Source organism: Ornithorhynchus anatinus, chromosome 13 (assembly GCF_004115215.2).
Source record: "Ornithorhynchus anatinus isolate Pmale09 chromosome 13, mOrnAna1.pri.v4, whole genome shotgun sequence".
NCBI classification, from domain to species: Eukaryota; Metazoa; Chordata; class Mammalia; order Monotremata; family Ornithorhynchidae; genus Ornithorhynchus; species Ornithorhynchus anatinus.
Window position 1 is genome coordinate 9,477,698 of NC_041740.1, and position 16,071 is coordinate 9,493,768.

Genomic DNA, 16,071 nt, shown 5'->3' on the forward strand with positions numbered 1-16,071 from the left:
GAGATGACTTCTGTCCACAACGAGCTTACAATCTAGACATGGGAGACATATGCCAACTCAAGCTACCCGTGTGCAGTATGGTGGAGAACGAGACTCATTACTTGACCACAGAGGAACAATTTGACCTAAAAGAAATAATTTGGGTATGGGAGTCAAAGGACCCGAGTTCTAATTCCAGCTCTATTTGCCTGCTGCATGATCTTGGACAAGTAACAAATTCTTTGTGCTTCAGTTACCTCATCTGTAAAATAAGGATTAAGTCCGCGAACTCTATGTGGGACAGAGGGTATGTCCACCTTGATTATCTTGTATCTACCCCAGCACTTAGTACAGTGCTTGACATATAGGAAGTGCTTAACAAATACCACAATTATTATTAATATGCAAAAATAAATAACAGATATGTCCGTAAGTGCTGTGAGGCAAATATCAAGTGGTTAAAGGGTACAGGGACAAATGCACAGGTGACACAGAAAAGAGAGGGAGTGTGGTGGTGGGGGGGGGACTTAAGGTCTTGGAGGAGATGTGATTCTAATAAGGCTTCTAAGGTGGGGAGAGTGGTGGACTGTTGCATATGGAGGGGGAGGGAGGACGGAGGTAAGAGATCGGTGGTGAGATAGACAAGATCAAGGTACATGAGTAAGCTGCCACTGAAAAGCCAAGTCCGAGGACTGGATTGTGGTAGGAAATCAGTAAGGTAACATAGGAAGAAGTGACATGACTTTTTTTAAAAGACAGCGATGAGTTTCTGTTTGATATGGAGGAGACTGGGCAAACACTGGAGGTTCTTGATGAGAGGGGAGATGTGGACTGAACTTTTTTTAGAAAAATCTAAAAAATAAGTGTCAGAAGCCATTTGATAATAGTAAAGATACTATTGCAGTAACAATGTTTTTAATACACACACATAGAAGAAGCTGTGAGTTAATGGGGAGAAAGAGGAATGGTATGCCACAATGTTTTACACTGCTTTGGGGATCTAATTTACTGTGCAAAGCTATTCAGTAGAGCACAATCCTCCATTCACTTAAAATGAAGAGTTAAATATCACAGTGCTACTGATGATGAACACAAAAAAAATATAAAGCCAATGGTGAAAACAAATGACGTATCGAAGTATGCAGGTGCATTCTCAACTTTCCTTTAAAATATGATGAAAAAGGAAAAGAAATAAAATAATGGGATCTGAGTTTCACTGCAGATCATATGGGATGTAGTTAGAAATTATATCAATTATTTAAAAAACTGCTCATCTCAGATGCATCTAGAATCCATAATGATATAATCTATAGAGATTGCTACAGCTTGTAACTATCAGGGTTAAAGGTTAAAATATGACACTTCAGTAGAAACACATCCAAGGGCATATAAAACTGTGTCAAAATGAGGGACATGTAGGATAAGTACTGCCTATAATTTCATAAACTATGGTGAAATCACAGAAAAAAGAGTCTCTGATAAGCCATCCAGAGCTGTGATATTTTGAAAACAAATTTCATGCACAAAGCTCTATACCTAAAACTAAAGTCCATAGAACCTTAGCCCTTTCAATTGCGACCCCATATTCTCCCAAATATCTGTTTAACAAGTAAATCTTTGCATCAATTTCAATCAATGCTGTATTCACATTCCTCTTTAACGTCGCAGACCAGAATACTGCATGTTGAAGGAGCAGATTTTCCAAGCACCTAAACTGTTTTTAATCCTGACTTTGATTTATTCTTAGCAGAGCATTTGTCAAAGGATATTTGTCCCAGTGCTACTTTGAGTTCTGAAAAAAACAATTGTTTCTCCTATTATTTCCTTTTATAAATTATGTAATGTAAGCAGAGTCATGATTTTTAAATTAGTTCACATCAACCAGAGGAGGTGTGGAGTGCAGGATTATTTGAAAGGTTCATTTCACCCTCTTCCATCTGTTTTGGAAAACCAGTTTCTTCCCACTGGAATCTGCATATCCTTCTAAATAGAATAGAAGGTGATTCGGTTTCAGCGTTTGTAGTGCATGTCAAACCAGTGTTAAAACAGTTTTCACTCCCATGGTTAGAATGGACACAACTCTTATTCACCATTTTTACACCCAGGAACCATTTTTACACCCAGGAACAGGCATTTATAAACAACAACAAAAAAAAAGGCAGGGGTAGGGGGGAGGCAGGTGAGGAACCTCACAAATTACATCAAAAAGAGGCCTGAGCCAGGAGGCTGTAGATTAGAGTCTATCATTGCAAGCATTTTATTTTTCAGAGTATGAACTGGAAAGCTACTTGGATTAAAGGGGGCATTTCTAAGGACAAACATCTATTTCCATAGGCATATACAGCATTCACTGAAGATAGGGATGAGTGAACCTAGTCATATTCTGGGGGGGATAAAAAGTCCCCAATTATTTTTTAAATATTTCAGTTGGGTTTCATAAATTGCATTTCTCCCCGGCACCCCCAAGTGTATTTCCTTCTCAATTACTTAACCTATTTTGTGGGTTAACCCATATCAAGGGAAATGAGCCTGAATCAATCAGAAAGGTACAGATTAAAATGTGGTGGTATAAATACTTGAAATTCAAGTCACTTTTTAAATCCTTTACATAAGCTTGTAAAAACGGTTTCTTGAAAATAGGAGTAGACTTAGTCTACAAAAGTCACAACCCTAAACACTAAGAGGTTTGAGCTGCTGGATACTTTGACCCGCTAGTGCGGGTCAAACAATCTAGTCTGAAATGAACCACAAAGTGATGAACTAGTACTATGAATGCTCATTATTATGAATGTAATCAGTTTTTAAAAATAATTGTCAGATATTTCCTCACTACTAAACGGTGCAGAAAAAGTGAATGAAAATGTAGAGAAATTTTCCACTTGGAAAGAAATACTGTGTGATGGTGTTTTGAAGGAATACTTTTGGTTCTTGTCAGATTTAATACACAAATAGACTCAGATTGACTGCAATTTTAACACTTCCTCAAGAGTCACCAGTGAGTAGGATGAAAGTTATTAAAAATGCCTTATGGTAGCAGCATGTAAAAGGCAAATAGCTGTTTTTGTAGGGCAAATTATTTCATGACCTGGATATGCGCTAATTTGTTCTTAAAATTGCTAGGAGAACAAAGCATTTCAAAACAACAGCATAGAAATTACTGGTTTTAAATGCTATCAATGGCCCCCTTTCACAATTAAATTCACAAAAAGAGTCTTCTAGTTTTAGAAACAAAGATTCAGATTTATGGTTTGCCAATTTTAAATACACGTTAGTTTCGAAGTAGCACTTGGATAAATGCGATTACTACCCTATTCACTCTCACAAAACTAATAAATCCACTCCCAGTATATCTAGTTGATAAACCTTTAAAATTAAACCCCCAACTAAATTATCCTTAAAATGGGGTTGTGATAAAGTTAGAGCAATTATCATATATTTCAAATTAGACAAAAAGCTTGTACACCATTTTCCAGTAGACAAAAAAGCTTGTACACCATATTGTCATGTTTAGCAATACTATTTTTTTTTTAAGAAAATAGATGCAATCCTTAATTCTTGACTTGTACTACTTTCATTATGTTAATGATATAGTGTTTCAAAAGTTTTTAGTGAATCTATGCATCTTGAGGGATAAGGCAGGAAAAGGATTACACATTAGAAATCTTAGTGCGGGCACATACTCAAGTTTACTTAGCTGCAGTGGTAAAATATAGTGGCTTGAATTTATGTTGCTACCTCAGTTCCTTTTCAAAAACCAGTGGGCAGGCAGATTACTAGGTAGAGAGAAATTGGGGTGGAAAAAAACCCAAGTACTGTATTTTATAGATTTACGTTTGATTGCTTATTAAGTTAGCAATGCTGCATATGTGACAAAATTAGGAGTCATTTACAAATATGGAAAGAATAGCAGGAGTAAGTCTACCGACAGGAAAGAGACTTAAACCTGGCTGTGACTTCCAATTCTCCAAGGGACCAAAGAGAGAGATCTGGCTAAATTTTATAGACATTCAGAGTTCTTTTTCTAGGACCGGACACAACCTAAAAGTGGGCAAAGAGACAAAATGGAGTTCCCCATGTTGAAGAAGATGCCATTTACACTGTTTTAAGAAGTGAAATTCCAAATTAATTTTGGTAGTTCCTGGAGCAGATTCCGTTTTTCAATTCGGGCAATGAATCATTAATATTGTCCTGATGCAATGTGGAACAGTACTGCTTGTAAAAGGTAAAAAATTGATTTATGTTTGTTTCCCTTACTAATTCTAAACAATGTGAAACAGGAGTGTTTCTAGGGGTTTAATTAGTAGACATTATCGGTGAATGTGCTGGGCTTCCCTTTAGCATCACAAAGATAGACACCGCAAGAAGATAATAAAATGCTTTGTAAAGGCCATTAGTGGTTTTGATATTTCATTAGGCAATTTCAGGTGACCTTTAATTTTTAGAACCACATTTAGCATTGGCTTCATCAATTTGGAAGCATGGTGGTAAATTTTTTAAACTTCATTAATCTTGATTAACAAATGGAAGATTTTTCTGTTTATCTGGCTTCAGAACAGCTGAGGGCAGAATCTACCTACTCAATTTAAAAGTAGACTGGTCTCTTTGAAATGTTCAGTACCAGAAGTGTAATTTCTCTGATGCTTTACAGATGGATCTAAAATTTCAGAAGAAAGGAGCTGACAGTTCATGAAATTGAGCAATTTAAAAATCTACTGGAACATCTTTTTAAACTGCTGCCTAGAAACTAGCCTACTCGATTTACAAGATGGAATTTGGTTTAAATTGAAGCCTGTAAGTCTTATACAATAACAAATTATTTCCTGGATCTCAAAGAACCAATATTTTTACTAGCCCACTCGCTTATGTACTGTTGCCGGGAAGAGGGACTCTGCTGTATCCTAATCCTTCACTATTTAGATATGGATTTGTGAATCTCATATTTTTTATTCTAAATTTAGGTTCAGCCATTGTGGCTAATGCCCCTGATGCAATCTCAAATTACTGTCATTACATGGATCACTAGAAATCAGAGGTAATAAGAATGAAAAACTGCACAAAATTAGATGATGGATTCAGGTTTAATCAATTTTACTTTATCACCAAATCCTGCTCTTCCTCTTGAACCGTCAGAGGAAGAGATAAGAAAAGCACATCTTGGAACTCGACACATGCCTTATGCAGAGATGGGACTTGAGTCCTCGCAAACAGGCAAGATGAAACCCAATCATTTATTACTCGCGCACTGCAGGAAGATGAAGAACCGAGTTAGCTTTCTTAAACCTCCTTCTGTAGCACAATCTTTCAATTTCATTCATTTTTCATGAGAATTTCATTTCTCTAAAATTTTCCTTCAGTCACCCATCTACTCCACTTATTCAGGTTATTTTGCCAACTTTTTATGGGGTCCTGTAGCATCCCTTCCACTTCTCTGCCTCTATATTGCTAATTTTGAATCAGCATTTCCAAAGTTTGCAGAGTTCTTACATTACATTTAACCAAAAGCTCTAAAGTAACATTTTTCAAGCCGCCAGATCAATACTACTGCCCAGCTACCACAAATAAAGAAATGCCACATGAGCCTACTAGTTCCCATTTGTTAACTAATGCCTGTTAATACCACACTTATGGTGAATACTAAAATGTCTCCAGTTTAAGATGATTGACAGATCAAAAATATGACTCAGTTATTTTACCTTTGGGGCTATCTCTTTTTTATAATCGAGTCGCTTTCAACCATTTTGGTGTCGCGGCAAACATTTCTCCTAATTGTCTAGTCCTCATTTCCATCTTCCCAGCATTTTTCAGTAGACTAATCCTCTCAGTTTCCAGTAATTGCATTCAATACATGACTCCTTTAAAAAATACTAAGATATTAAAATAGAGCTACCCAATCCAGGAATCCCACTTTGCTAAAGTTATTGTGTGGCACAGATGTAGACTAATGTAGGACAAAATCACAACAGTCAGAGATAAACCGATTTATGATGCAATCCAATAGAATACATCAGTATCCAATTCTGCCATTCTATAGGTGGGATATGGCCACTTTTACTTGGTTTTAATTTTTGAAAAGAACTTTTATTTTTCCAATAAGAGTTAAACCCCTCAGTTTACAGGAGTTGTTACTTTTTTTTTCAGCAAATAAATAAGTAGCTGTCCAGAACGACTTTGCACACTTCTTAACAGCATTTAAAATAAAATGAAATCTACATCTGTGCTTCTGCACTGCATGAATATTTGATAGCAATATCAGGGGAATTTCCCTAAAAGCATGTGTACCTCTTGCTACCCCTGAACCAGAAACAGAAGCGGAATAAAGTCTGAATTCTAACTAGTTACCCGAACGATATAAGCAGCTCCAACGGCAGAGGTTAAAATGCAGCCTTTCCCTGTCTATCACAAAGTCCCCTCCATTCATTACCTTGTGTCTGAATAAAATGATCAGTTGTCAGGTTTGGGGGATTTAAGCTTAAGTTTCAACCTGGAAATCAGCCAGCAAGAGATCACAAATAAACCAATGACAAAAATCACCTTAATGCTATTTTAGCATAAGGTATAGTGAGAGTTTTGAAAGATTATGCTACAGGAGATGCAGGTAAAGGCATTGCATACCAAAAGAGAAAAAAATAAATGTTTGCACCTTCAATCTGCTGTCTGAAATTCCAAGATCCTTCTAGGGTTTAGTATTTTTGCTTATTTTAAAAGGAGGTGTTCATTCTGAACTAGTGTAGCCACACTAAATGCAGTTATGTAGAAAGACCTGTTCTTTTCACACTGCACTAATAGCCATGAGCGATAATCAGTGATGTCTATGGGGAATGTTTTTAAAGGCGTACTGAAAGCGTTAACTTTTAGTAAGTTTTTACCTTATCCTTTCTGGTGTAATTAGTATGTACAGAGAAGCTGGGTTGTTCAGGTTGCATTTATTCTCTTATGAGGTATGCCATTTTTCTTGGACTGATAATTATTATCCTTTTCGAGTTCACTGTGTATGCCCTCAACGGGTCTTGTCAGAAATTGCCTAAAAGGTCTCAGTGAAGCAGACTGGTACAATTGGAATTAAAAGCATCAACAGGTATGAATTTTTAATATTAGGTAATCCTGAAGGTGTAGACTGATTTGTTGGGGGGCCTAGATGTATGTTTACATATAGATGAGTCTGGAAGTGGAATTTGGACTGAATATTTACACCAACATCATTCTTTGGCTGAGCCAGGCCAACCAGGTAAAATACTCAGGTACTGCTTATTCCACTTATTCAAAGGAATTGTAAAGTATTCCCCTGATATAACTTACTGATGAACTACAAAAACTTCCTTGGATTAACCTCAAATTCCAGAGGAATATTTTGTGGAAAATGGGAGGTCGGAGTATCATTCGGCCCTGACATCAAGCCCCTTCGAGAAGAGAGTGAGAAGATAATTTTGCAAAAAAAACCAGTCTTCTAAAAAAAAAAAAATACTGCATCCTCCCACGCCTTCCTCATTAAATGATTAGGACAACTTGTGTGATATCTATTTAAAAGCAAAATATGAAATACCTTAACCTACAATTTTTACTGGTTTCATAGCCAGGTTTACAGCAAATAAACAGTTGGAGTTGGACAACAACACGGGGTGCACACAAATTACTACAAAGTTAGTAGGTTTGATCAAACAGGTTATTAGGTCATACTCATTACTAGGGGCTATACAGACGTTTGAAGAATGTAGTTAAATCCTTAAATGCTTCAATAAGGAACAATTTCCTTTCAAAGATGAGATTAGATTATGCATTTATTTGGCCTTTTCTTTTTCCTAAAATCCATGCATATCTAAAGTGGGAGTTTTAGGAGTGGGGAAGTCCGTGTTTGCTACTGGTCTTTAAAATGGATAGCAATAGTCATCTTAAAAATACAGCACTCACCTCAAGCACCTTGAGAAGGAAATCAGAGTTGATGCAGGAGTTTCAGCTTCCTAAATCTCTTTAGAAAGTTATCAGATCCCAAATAGCCAATGTCATTTAGAGTCTGAAACTGTGATTAAATTTACATTTTTGGAGGAAGCAACACATGACAAGGTTGGAGAGCACTCGGGTGTAATTACTGACCAACTCGGTATGGGTCTTTAGAATGCCGCAAATGAGCAGTGATGAAATTTACTCTCAACAGGTGTGACTATTTCTGTGGTAGGAATTTGGGGAATCTGATCAATTACGAGCATATCTGATTTTCCTTAAAAAAAAGTCAGCCAGCACTTTTTAAATGTTTACTTTTAAATGGCCAACAAGAACTCTGTGGACCCACAAAAGAGATCCCACTAATAATGTCAAATCTCCACCCTGAGAGAGAGGAAAAAACACTGGTTTTAGGAAAACCTTGTCATCTGATCACATGCTTGCTGTTGGCAACAGTATTTGAAGGCTCCCTTCTTGGAGCAGGTGAATGTTAGGCTTTAAATCATAGTTCTCTTCAGAAGCAGCATATCCATATGAGGACATTTACAAACTTTAATTCAGTTGAACTTGGAAATACCGACAGTGAGCTAAGTAAGACCAGTGATTTGGCAGCAGCGACCAGACATCGCTGATTTTTAAACCTCACTGCTAACAAAGTGCTCCGGTGTTCCTCGTCTAGTTATGCATGTCTCCCCACAGCTGTGAAGCATTTCTCGAACTTCCCGGCATTTCAGAAATGATGGTGTCATACGTGCAGCTGAGTAAAAGCTGTTAGACTGTTCAAGAAAAGCCAGGGCCCAGTGGTTTGCCCATGCCTACTCAATGAATTTGGGTTCAGAAGGCTAGCATTAAGACGCTTAGAACCTTTTCCTTAACCAGGGGCAGCTTTTGTTTGTTTAATTTTATTTATTTTTTTAATTCGCAAACATGTGATAATGTTACCTTTCCCGGGGTCAAAGCCAGCCCCGGCCGTGGACTGCCGAGCTGTGCTGCAGTACCTTGATAAGAAGGCGGATTCCGTCGAAAGAAAAAGAGGGAGAAAAAGCGAAACATTCCCCCACCCAACCCACCTTTTTAAAACAGGGAGATAAGCTTAGTGACATAAAAGCGTTTTTCTTGCCTCGAAAGAGATCCCAGCACAAATGCCTTTCGCTTGGGTCACCCTCCGGCAAGGGAGGGCTAAATTCGTAGCTGTCCGTTCCTAAAAGTGCATCTTCTCTATATAAACGGGCGAAAGGAAGACAGAAGGAAAGAGAAGGAAAGAAAGAGGGAAGGAAAGAGAAGGAAAGAAAGAGGGAAGGAAAGAGAAGGAAAGAAAGAGGGAAGGAAAGAGAAGGAAAGAAAGAGGGAAGGAAAGAGAAGGGAAGAAAGAGGGAAGGAAAGAGAAGGAAAGAAAGAGGGAAGGGAAGAGAAGGAAAGAAAGAGGGAAGGGAAGAGAAGGAAAGAAAGAGAAGGGAATAAGGGAAAAAAGAAGGGAATAAGGGAAAGAAAGAAGGGAATAAAGAATAGAAAGACGGGAATAAAGGAAAGAAAGAAGGGAATAAAGGAAAGAAAGAAGAAGAGAAAGGAGAGGGAGCGAACTAGAGAATGGAAAAGCGGAAAGCACGAAGGCGGTCGGTTAGGAGATAGCAGGAGGGAGGGAGGGAGGTCGTTCGGTCGGTCGAGTCCTACCTTTCCTCTTGGATCTCCTCCTCCTCCTCCTCTTGGACTTGCATTTCAGCTGACTGCTCAGCCCTCCAGCCCCTCTGCTGTTTCCTAGGAGGGAGGCCATGCTCCTCCTCCGATGCCCGGAACGACGGAAAGCAAGCAAGCAAGCAAGCAAGCGAGAGAGCAAGCAAGAGTTCTTTCTGCCCCAACGGCCCCGCTGGGGCTGCCGCGGCTCGGCGGGGGAAACGGCGCTTGGCGGCGCGGGCGCTAACCTTGCGCGCCACGCTCCGCAGCTGCGCCGGCCTGCGCGGGGCTCTCCCCCGCAGCCTGCGGGCTTCGGCTGGGGCAAGAAGCCGAGCTCTCCGCTCCCCCTTCCTCGAGCGGGGCTGGAAATGCTCTTCTTCTACTTTTTTTTTCTTTTTTCCTTTTTTTTGCACCTCTGCTAGTTGTTTGGCAGCGGCCACTTTGAAGCCAATCATGCAGGGGAGCTCCTCTATTTGCTGCTGCAAAGTCTAATTAGATCCAATAGCAGCCGCCTCCCGGCTCTGACATCAGCACCACCGACCCTCTCCCGGCCTCTCTCAGCTTGCAAACTCAGCTCCCATTTGGGCTGACGGAGCTGCCAGAAAAGGAGAGAGAAAATCAAATCAAATAAAAATTTTAAAACCCTGCCCTGTAGGGAATAAAAGCAGAGCGACCGTTTCCCTGGGGGTGGGAAAAGAAAAAGCCTCAGGGCAGTTGCAGGGAAAGGCTGCTTCCAAAGGGATGTCGAGGGGCTCAGATGGAAGCAGAGATCTTCCTCCCGAACTCTGATCAAATACTTGTTAACTATTGCATCGATTATGCCCCTTCCCTTTCAGTGTCTACTTGGGAAATAGCGGGCCCACCCTAACTAGGGAAATAGCCTCGGCTGCGGGAGGAGGTTTCAGCTTGGAGGCTGGGGAGATCATCTTTGAGAAATGGTATTTTTTTTTCTTTTTTGGCGTTCCCATTCAAAGAGGAAAGGGGTTACGGAACGACGGACGTGTGAGGGGTTTGGGGGGCTAGGCCCGATTTGGAGGGATTTCAGAGCTCAGGGGGAGACAGTGAAAGGAAAGGAAGAGAGGGGCTGGGTTTTTTTTATTTTCAGAAAGCTGCGCTGCCACATGTGACACCTGGATGAAAGAAAGTACGGATAGACAGGAGGCTTGCGATACACTGAATAAGAGTAGGGCTTCAGCTTTCGATCGTTCCCCCCCACCCCCCCAAGGTTATCGGATAGAAAAATAGATATAAAATCTTAAGCAGCTGATAATAATAACAAAACTACCGGGGAAAAATGTAAAGACGTTTGGATTTTCAATTATTTTAAGCAATCAATTATCATTTGTAATAAACTGGGGCCGCTCGTGTGAGCAAATAGATTATTACCGTGACAGGAAAATGTCCCAACTCATCTCAGCATGTGTATTTTAGGTGGGTCCTCTGACGGCGAGAACGGCTTCACTAGCCTGGTCGAGGCTCACAACTGTGAGGCTTGGATTCTAATGGCGCCCAGCCCAAGTGACCCATAAGATTACACGTATTCTTACCAAGGGGCAGGCCAGATGAGCCTGACACCTGGGTCTTTATCGAATTTCACGTGCGAATCTGGTGCACGTGGCAGATACTGAGTCATTCAAGCATTTGGGTCGTGTCCCCCCTCCCCCTCCCTCTCCCCTCAAACCCCTTTTATTTTCTCATTTGGTGGCTCCAGGCCGTCTTTAAAACACCGGTCAACTCTGTGACTAAGATAAACTTTGTTGACACTTTCAGTGAAAGGGGGAGATCATTAGGAATATATGCACAACCAGCTGTGCCTGTGACGTCAGGAGGAGGCCAACCTGATGTAGTTCTGGGACGTGAATCATCAACACCTGTTCAAAGCCTTATTAAAATCACACCTCCTCCAAGAGGTCTTCCCTGACTAGTCCCTCATTTCCTCTTCTCCCACTTCTTTCTGCGTTGCACTTGACTTGGCACTCTTCATTCTCTCAGCCCCACAACAGTTATGTACATATCCATAATTTATATTAAAATCTGTCTCCCCCTCTAGATTGTAAGCTCACTGTGGGCAGGGAATGTGTTTGTTATATTGTGCCCTCCTCAAAGCACTCAGATATGACTGGATTGATTCGCCTTTCGAATGTAACAGAATTAAACTCTCTCTTCTGGATTATGCTTAGGGTAGCCTCTGATGGAACTCAGGCACTGGACACCCCTTCTTTCACTACCTGAAAAATGTTCATTAGGCTATGAACTTTATACTGGTGACATAATGCTGTCAGTACACACTTTTGTGGAAATCCACAAAACCTGGAAGAACCCAGACTTCTCATTACGTACTCCTTCCTGGACTCTGTGAACAGATCCCCGATTTACTTGTGAGTCCCAGTGTGTGATGGCAGGACCTGAGATGCGAGGTGGTTGGTTGGTGTCTAAAATGAAAATAATGGACCTGAGGGCATCTAGTACAGTATCAGCAATGGACAGAACAGCTGAAAACTGGACTGTCTGATAACAAACAGGACAAATAATCATTATGATTGTGCCTGAGGTGTCTAGCCCACCAGCAAGATGCCACATTGGATTCATAAAACCATTGTCAATTGCCCATGAAGTGGAATGCTGATTCCAGCCTAGACATTTTTACACCCAAGATATAGACCTGGTTGGGCACCCTCTTCTCAGTTTGTGTTCTTAAGTGCTTACATGAATGGAGTCTTGCAGTTTTGCCTTCTTTCCCTAGCTGTATAGTGTTCTCCTCACAGTAATCACTCAATAAATCCCACTGAGCGATTGAATGATTGCCCTCAGTCTTCCCTTACATGTATTGGAACATCATTGCCTACCAGATGGGGTATCCAAAGCAAGGAAGTGGGAGAGAAAGTTGAACGTGAGCAGGGCCACAGCAATGGGGCTGGTTGGAAAACCTGGATGGAGGGTGACGGAACAGTCGTGAGAAGAGTCGAGAGCTAAAGGGAGAGGGAAACGAGGAGAGGGGAAGAGAAGAAAGAAAAGATATGAACATTTCACGAGCCTCAGGAAGTGTGACCTCATTTGAAACGGGTCGCAAAACAACATGAAGTTTGCTTTGTCCAACTGCCTGGAAATGAGACCCTCAGGTCTTCATACCTACTGTTTCCCGAGTGATGGTGTTCATAGCCTGGTCCATGGCCAGCAACACCTGGGATGAATTCCAGAGGGGACACCTACCTCACCCTGGTAAACTGGCCTCTGTCTATGGCTTGGGAACCAAAGCCCATTTCTGGATTTCTACATCCCTCACCCCTTCTGTCTGTTAATAATAATAATAATAATGTTGGTATTTGTTAAGCGCTTACTATGTGCAGAGCACTGTTCTAAGCGCTGGGGTAAACACAGGGGAATCAGGTTGTCCCACGTGGGGCTCACAGTCTTAATCCCCATTTTACAGATGAGGGAACTGAGGCACAGAGAAGTTAAGTGACTTGCCCACAGTCACACAGCTGACAAGTGGCAGAGCTGGGATTTACAGTGCTTGCCTTAGAGTGGGGGCTGGGGCAGAGCCTTCAGGACAGGAGTCCCAGGGATCAGACATCCCAAAGGTCTGGTTGTGGCGGTGGTAACCCGTGCTCTCTCCGGGGCCAGTACGTACCCTTCCCTTGGGCCCGGGGCTCCACTGTGAACCAACGTGACCACTGAAAAATGTTTCTAATAATCAGTTTGATCTCTGTGTGAGTTGGGTCTGAGGCACAAGGAGGCAGCAGAGAGGAGTTCTAAACTCAGACTGACCAGTAATAGGAGATTGGGAATTTCCTCAGATCTGGAATGCCCTCCCCCTTCATATCTGAGAGACCAAAGCTCTCCCTCTGCTCAAAGCTTTTCTGAAATAGCAAGGCTTCCAGAAGGCCTTTCCTGTGTAATCTCTAATCTCCCCACTTCAAACTCTCCAATTGCCACTTCAGTCCTTCTGACCTTCTAAACCCTTAACCACAGCATCTGTAGCAATTATGCACCTATCTTATGTCCTCTATTACTACCTCTTTCTGTCATTTATTTATATGTGTCTCCACTGTTTTATTGTAAACTTCTTTTGAGGGCAGGAATTGCATCTAATTACTCAACTCTACTCTCCCAAGTGCTTATGACAGTGCACCTGTATTGTACTAAGTACAGAAAGACTTGATGAGGTTAGTTGCTCTTGTCTCCATTTTTCCATGTATATAGGGACAGTAAGATACTCATTTTCAGATCAAGAGGATACAGGATATTTCAGCTTGTTGAGGAAAAAATGACCATAAATTGATTTGATGTCTCTCTCTCTCTCCATATACGTATGTGTGATTACACACAAACATTTGCTCAATAATTTTCATTTGCATTTTAGAGGTGACCATTTGTATGCCCAAAGACACAGAAAATACTTAAAGAGAGGGAGAAAATGTACAGCAAATTTCCTCTATCCATGATCTAATTTAACCTATATCCTGAAGATTTGAGGCTTTATTCCTTGAGGTGGCATCCTTGCTTCAATCTTAATTTCCCAGGATTCTTGACTTGATGCCTTTCAACAAAAGTAACTTTTTAACATCAGAGTTAGACTGGATTTTCTTCAAGGTTCCAGCAAACACATCAGTACCATCCATGGAAATGGAAAAGGCCTTATTTAGAATCTGCATTTTAGTTTAATTTTTTTTCCTCTGTCAACAACCAAATTTTCCACTAGGTGGAAAAATAGCAGAACAAAGGGCTCCCTGGAGATATTTCATGTTTGCTGACTCACTACATCATCACACATGACACCAAACTATTAGTTTCCACAAACAGAGAAATAGCATAAGCAGCAGCATAAGGAGACTTTTCTGCTCTTTTATCTTTAAGTACTGTACTTGTATGTAAATAGCTGACATCAAAGAACTTACCCACAAAACCAAAGAATATTGAAAAAAATCATAATTATAGTAGGGCATTTGGTTCGGCTTTCTCTTATTCTCGTAAAAAGATACACTGGCCGGCGGGACGTGAGGCAGACTGGGAAGCAAACAAATTGTTGGGAGGAATACATTTCTCATCTAGCTCCTGAATCAATCCAGTCATACTTATTGAGCGCCTTCGGTGTGCAGAACCCTGTACTAAGCGCTTGGGGGAGTTGATAGACACATTCCTTGCCCACAGTGATCTTACAGTCTAGAGTGGAAGTCAGACATTGATGTAAATAAATTATGGGTATGTGCCTAAGTGCTTTGGGGCTAAGAGAGGGATAAATAAAGAGTGCAAATCCAAGTGGGAAGGGTGACATAGAAGGGAGTGAGAGAAGAGGAAACTAAGGCTTAATTAGGGAAGGCCTCTTGGAGGAGGTGTGATTTTAATAAGGCTTTGAAGTTGGGGAGATCGATTGTCTGATATGAGGAGGGAGTGCATTCCAGGCCAGAGGCAGGATGTGGCTGAGAGATCAGCGGTGAGATAGATGAGATCGAGGTACAGTGAGTAGGTTGGCATTACAGGAATGAAGTGCGCAGGCTGAGTTGTAGTAGGAAATCAGCAAGGTAAGGTAGGAAGGGGCAAGGTGACTGAGTGTTTTAAAGCTGATGGTAAGGGGTATCTGATGTGGAGGTGGTCGGGCAATCACTAGAGGTTCTTGACGAGTGGGGAAACAGCCACCTTTTCTAGAAGAATGATCCAGGGAGCAGAATGAAGTGTGGACTGGAGTGGAGAGAGACAGGAGAAAGGGAGATTTGAAAGGAGGCTGATGCAGTAATGAAAGTGGGATAGGATAAATACTTGGAGTAACGTGATTGTTTGGATGGAGAGGAACGGTTGGATTTTAGTGATGTTGAGGAGGTTGAACTGACAGGATTCGGTGACAGACTGAATATGTGGACTGAATGAGACAGATGAGTCGAGGATAACGCCAAGGTTACAGGCTTGTGAGACAGGGAGGATGGTAGTGCCGGCTGCAGTCGGGAGACGGCGGAGTTTGGGTGGAAAGATAAGACCTTCTGTTTTGGACATGTTAAATTTAAGGTGTTGGCAGAACATCCAAGTAGAGTTGTCCAGAAAGCAGGAGAAAATGCAAGATTGCAGAGCTACTTTCCTCTGGGACGTTTTCATAAATGCCAGCAGTTCACCAACAGTACCTGAATATTTATAAACCCTTTCCTGATAAGGTTTTTCTTTTTGCCCCAAGCACTACTTGCTTTTAATCAGTGACTACAAGGGGAAGGAATAAGGTGGTTAGCCCCTGTAAGACATTAACTGAGATGGACTAGACCACATGAAGCCAACACACTCCGACTAGAAGTGCTCTACGATATATCTGTCACATAAAGTAAGTGACCTTGGGTCACAAAACTTTATTCCCGATTACTTGACTGAGCTATTTCTGTTTCTTAGGCCTGGATCCAGGTTGTTTTCTCTCACTAATTCCCCTTATTATAGAAGCAGCGAAAGACAAATGCCCTGGTACAGGATTTTTTTTTGACTTCTGTGACCTTTGAAAAAGAGTGCAAG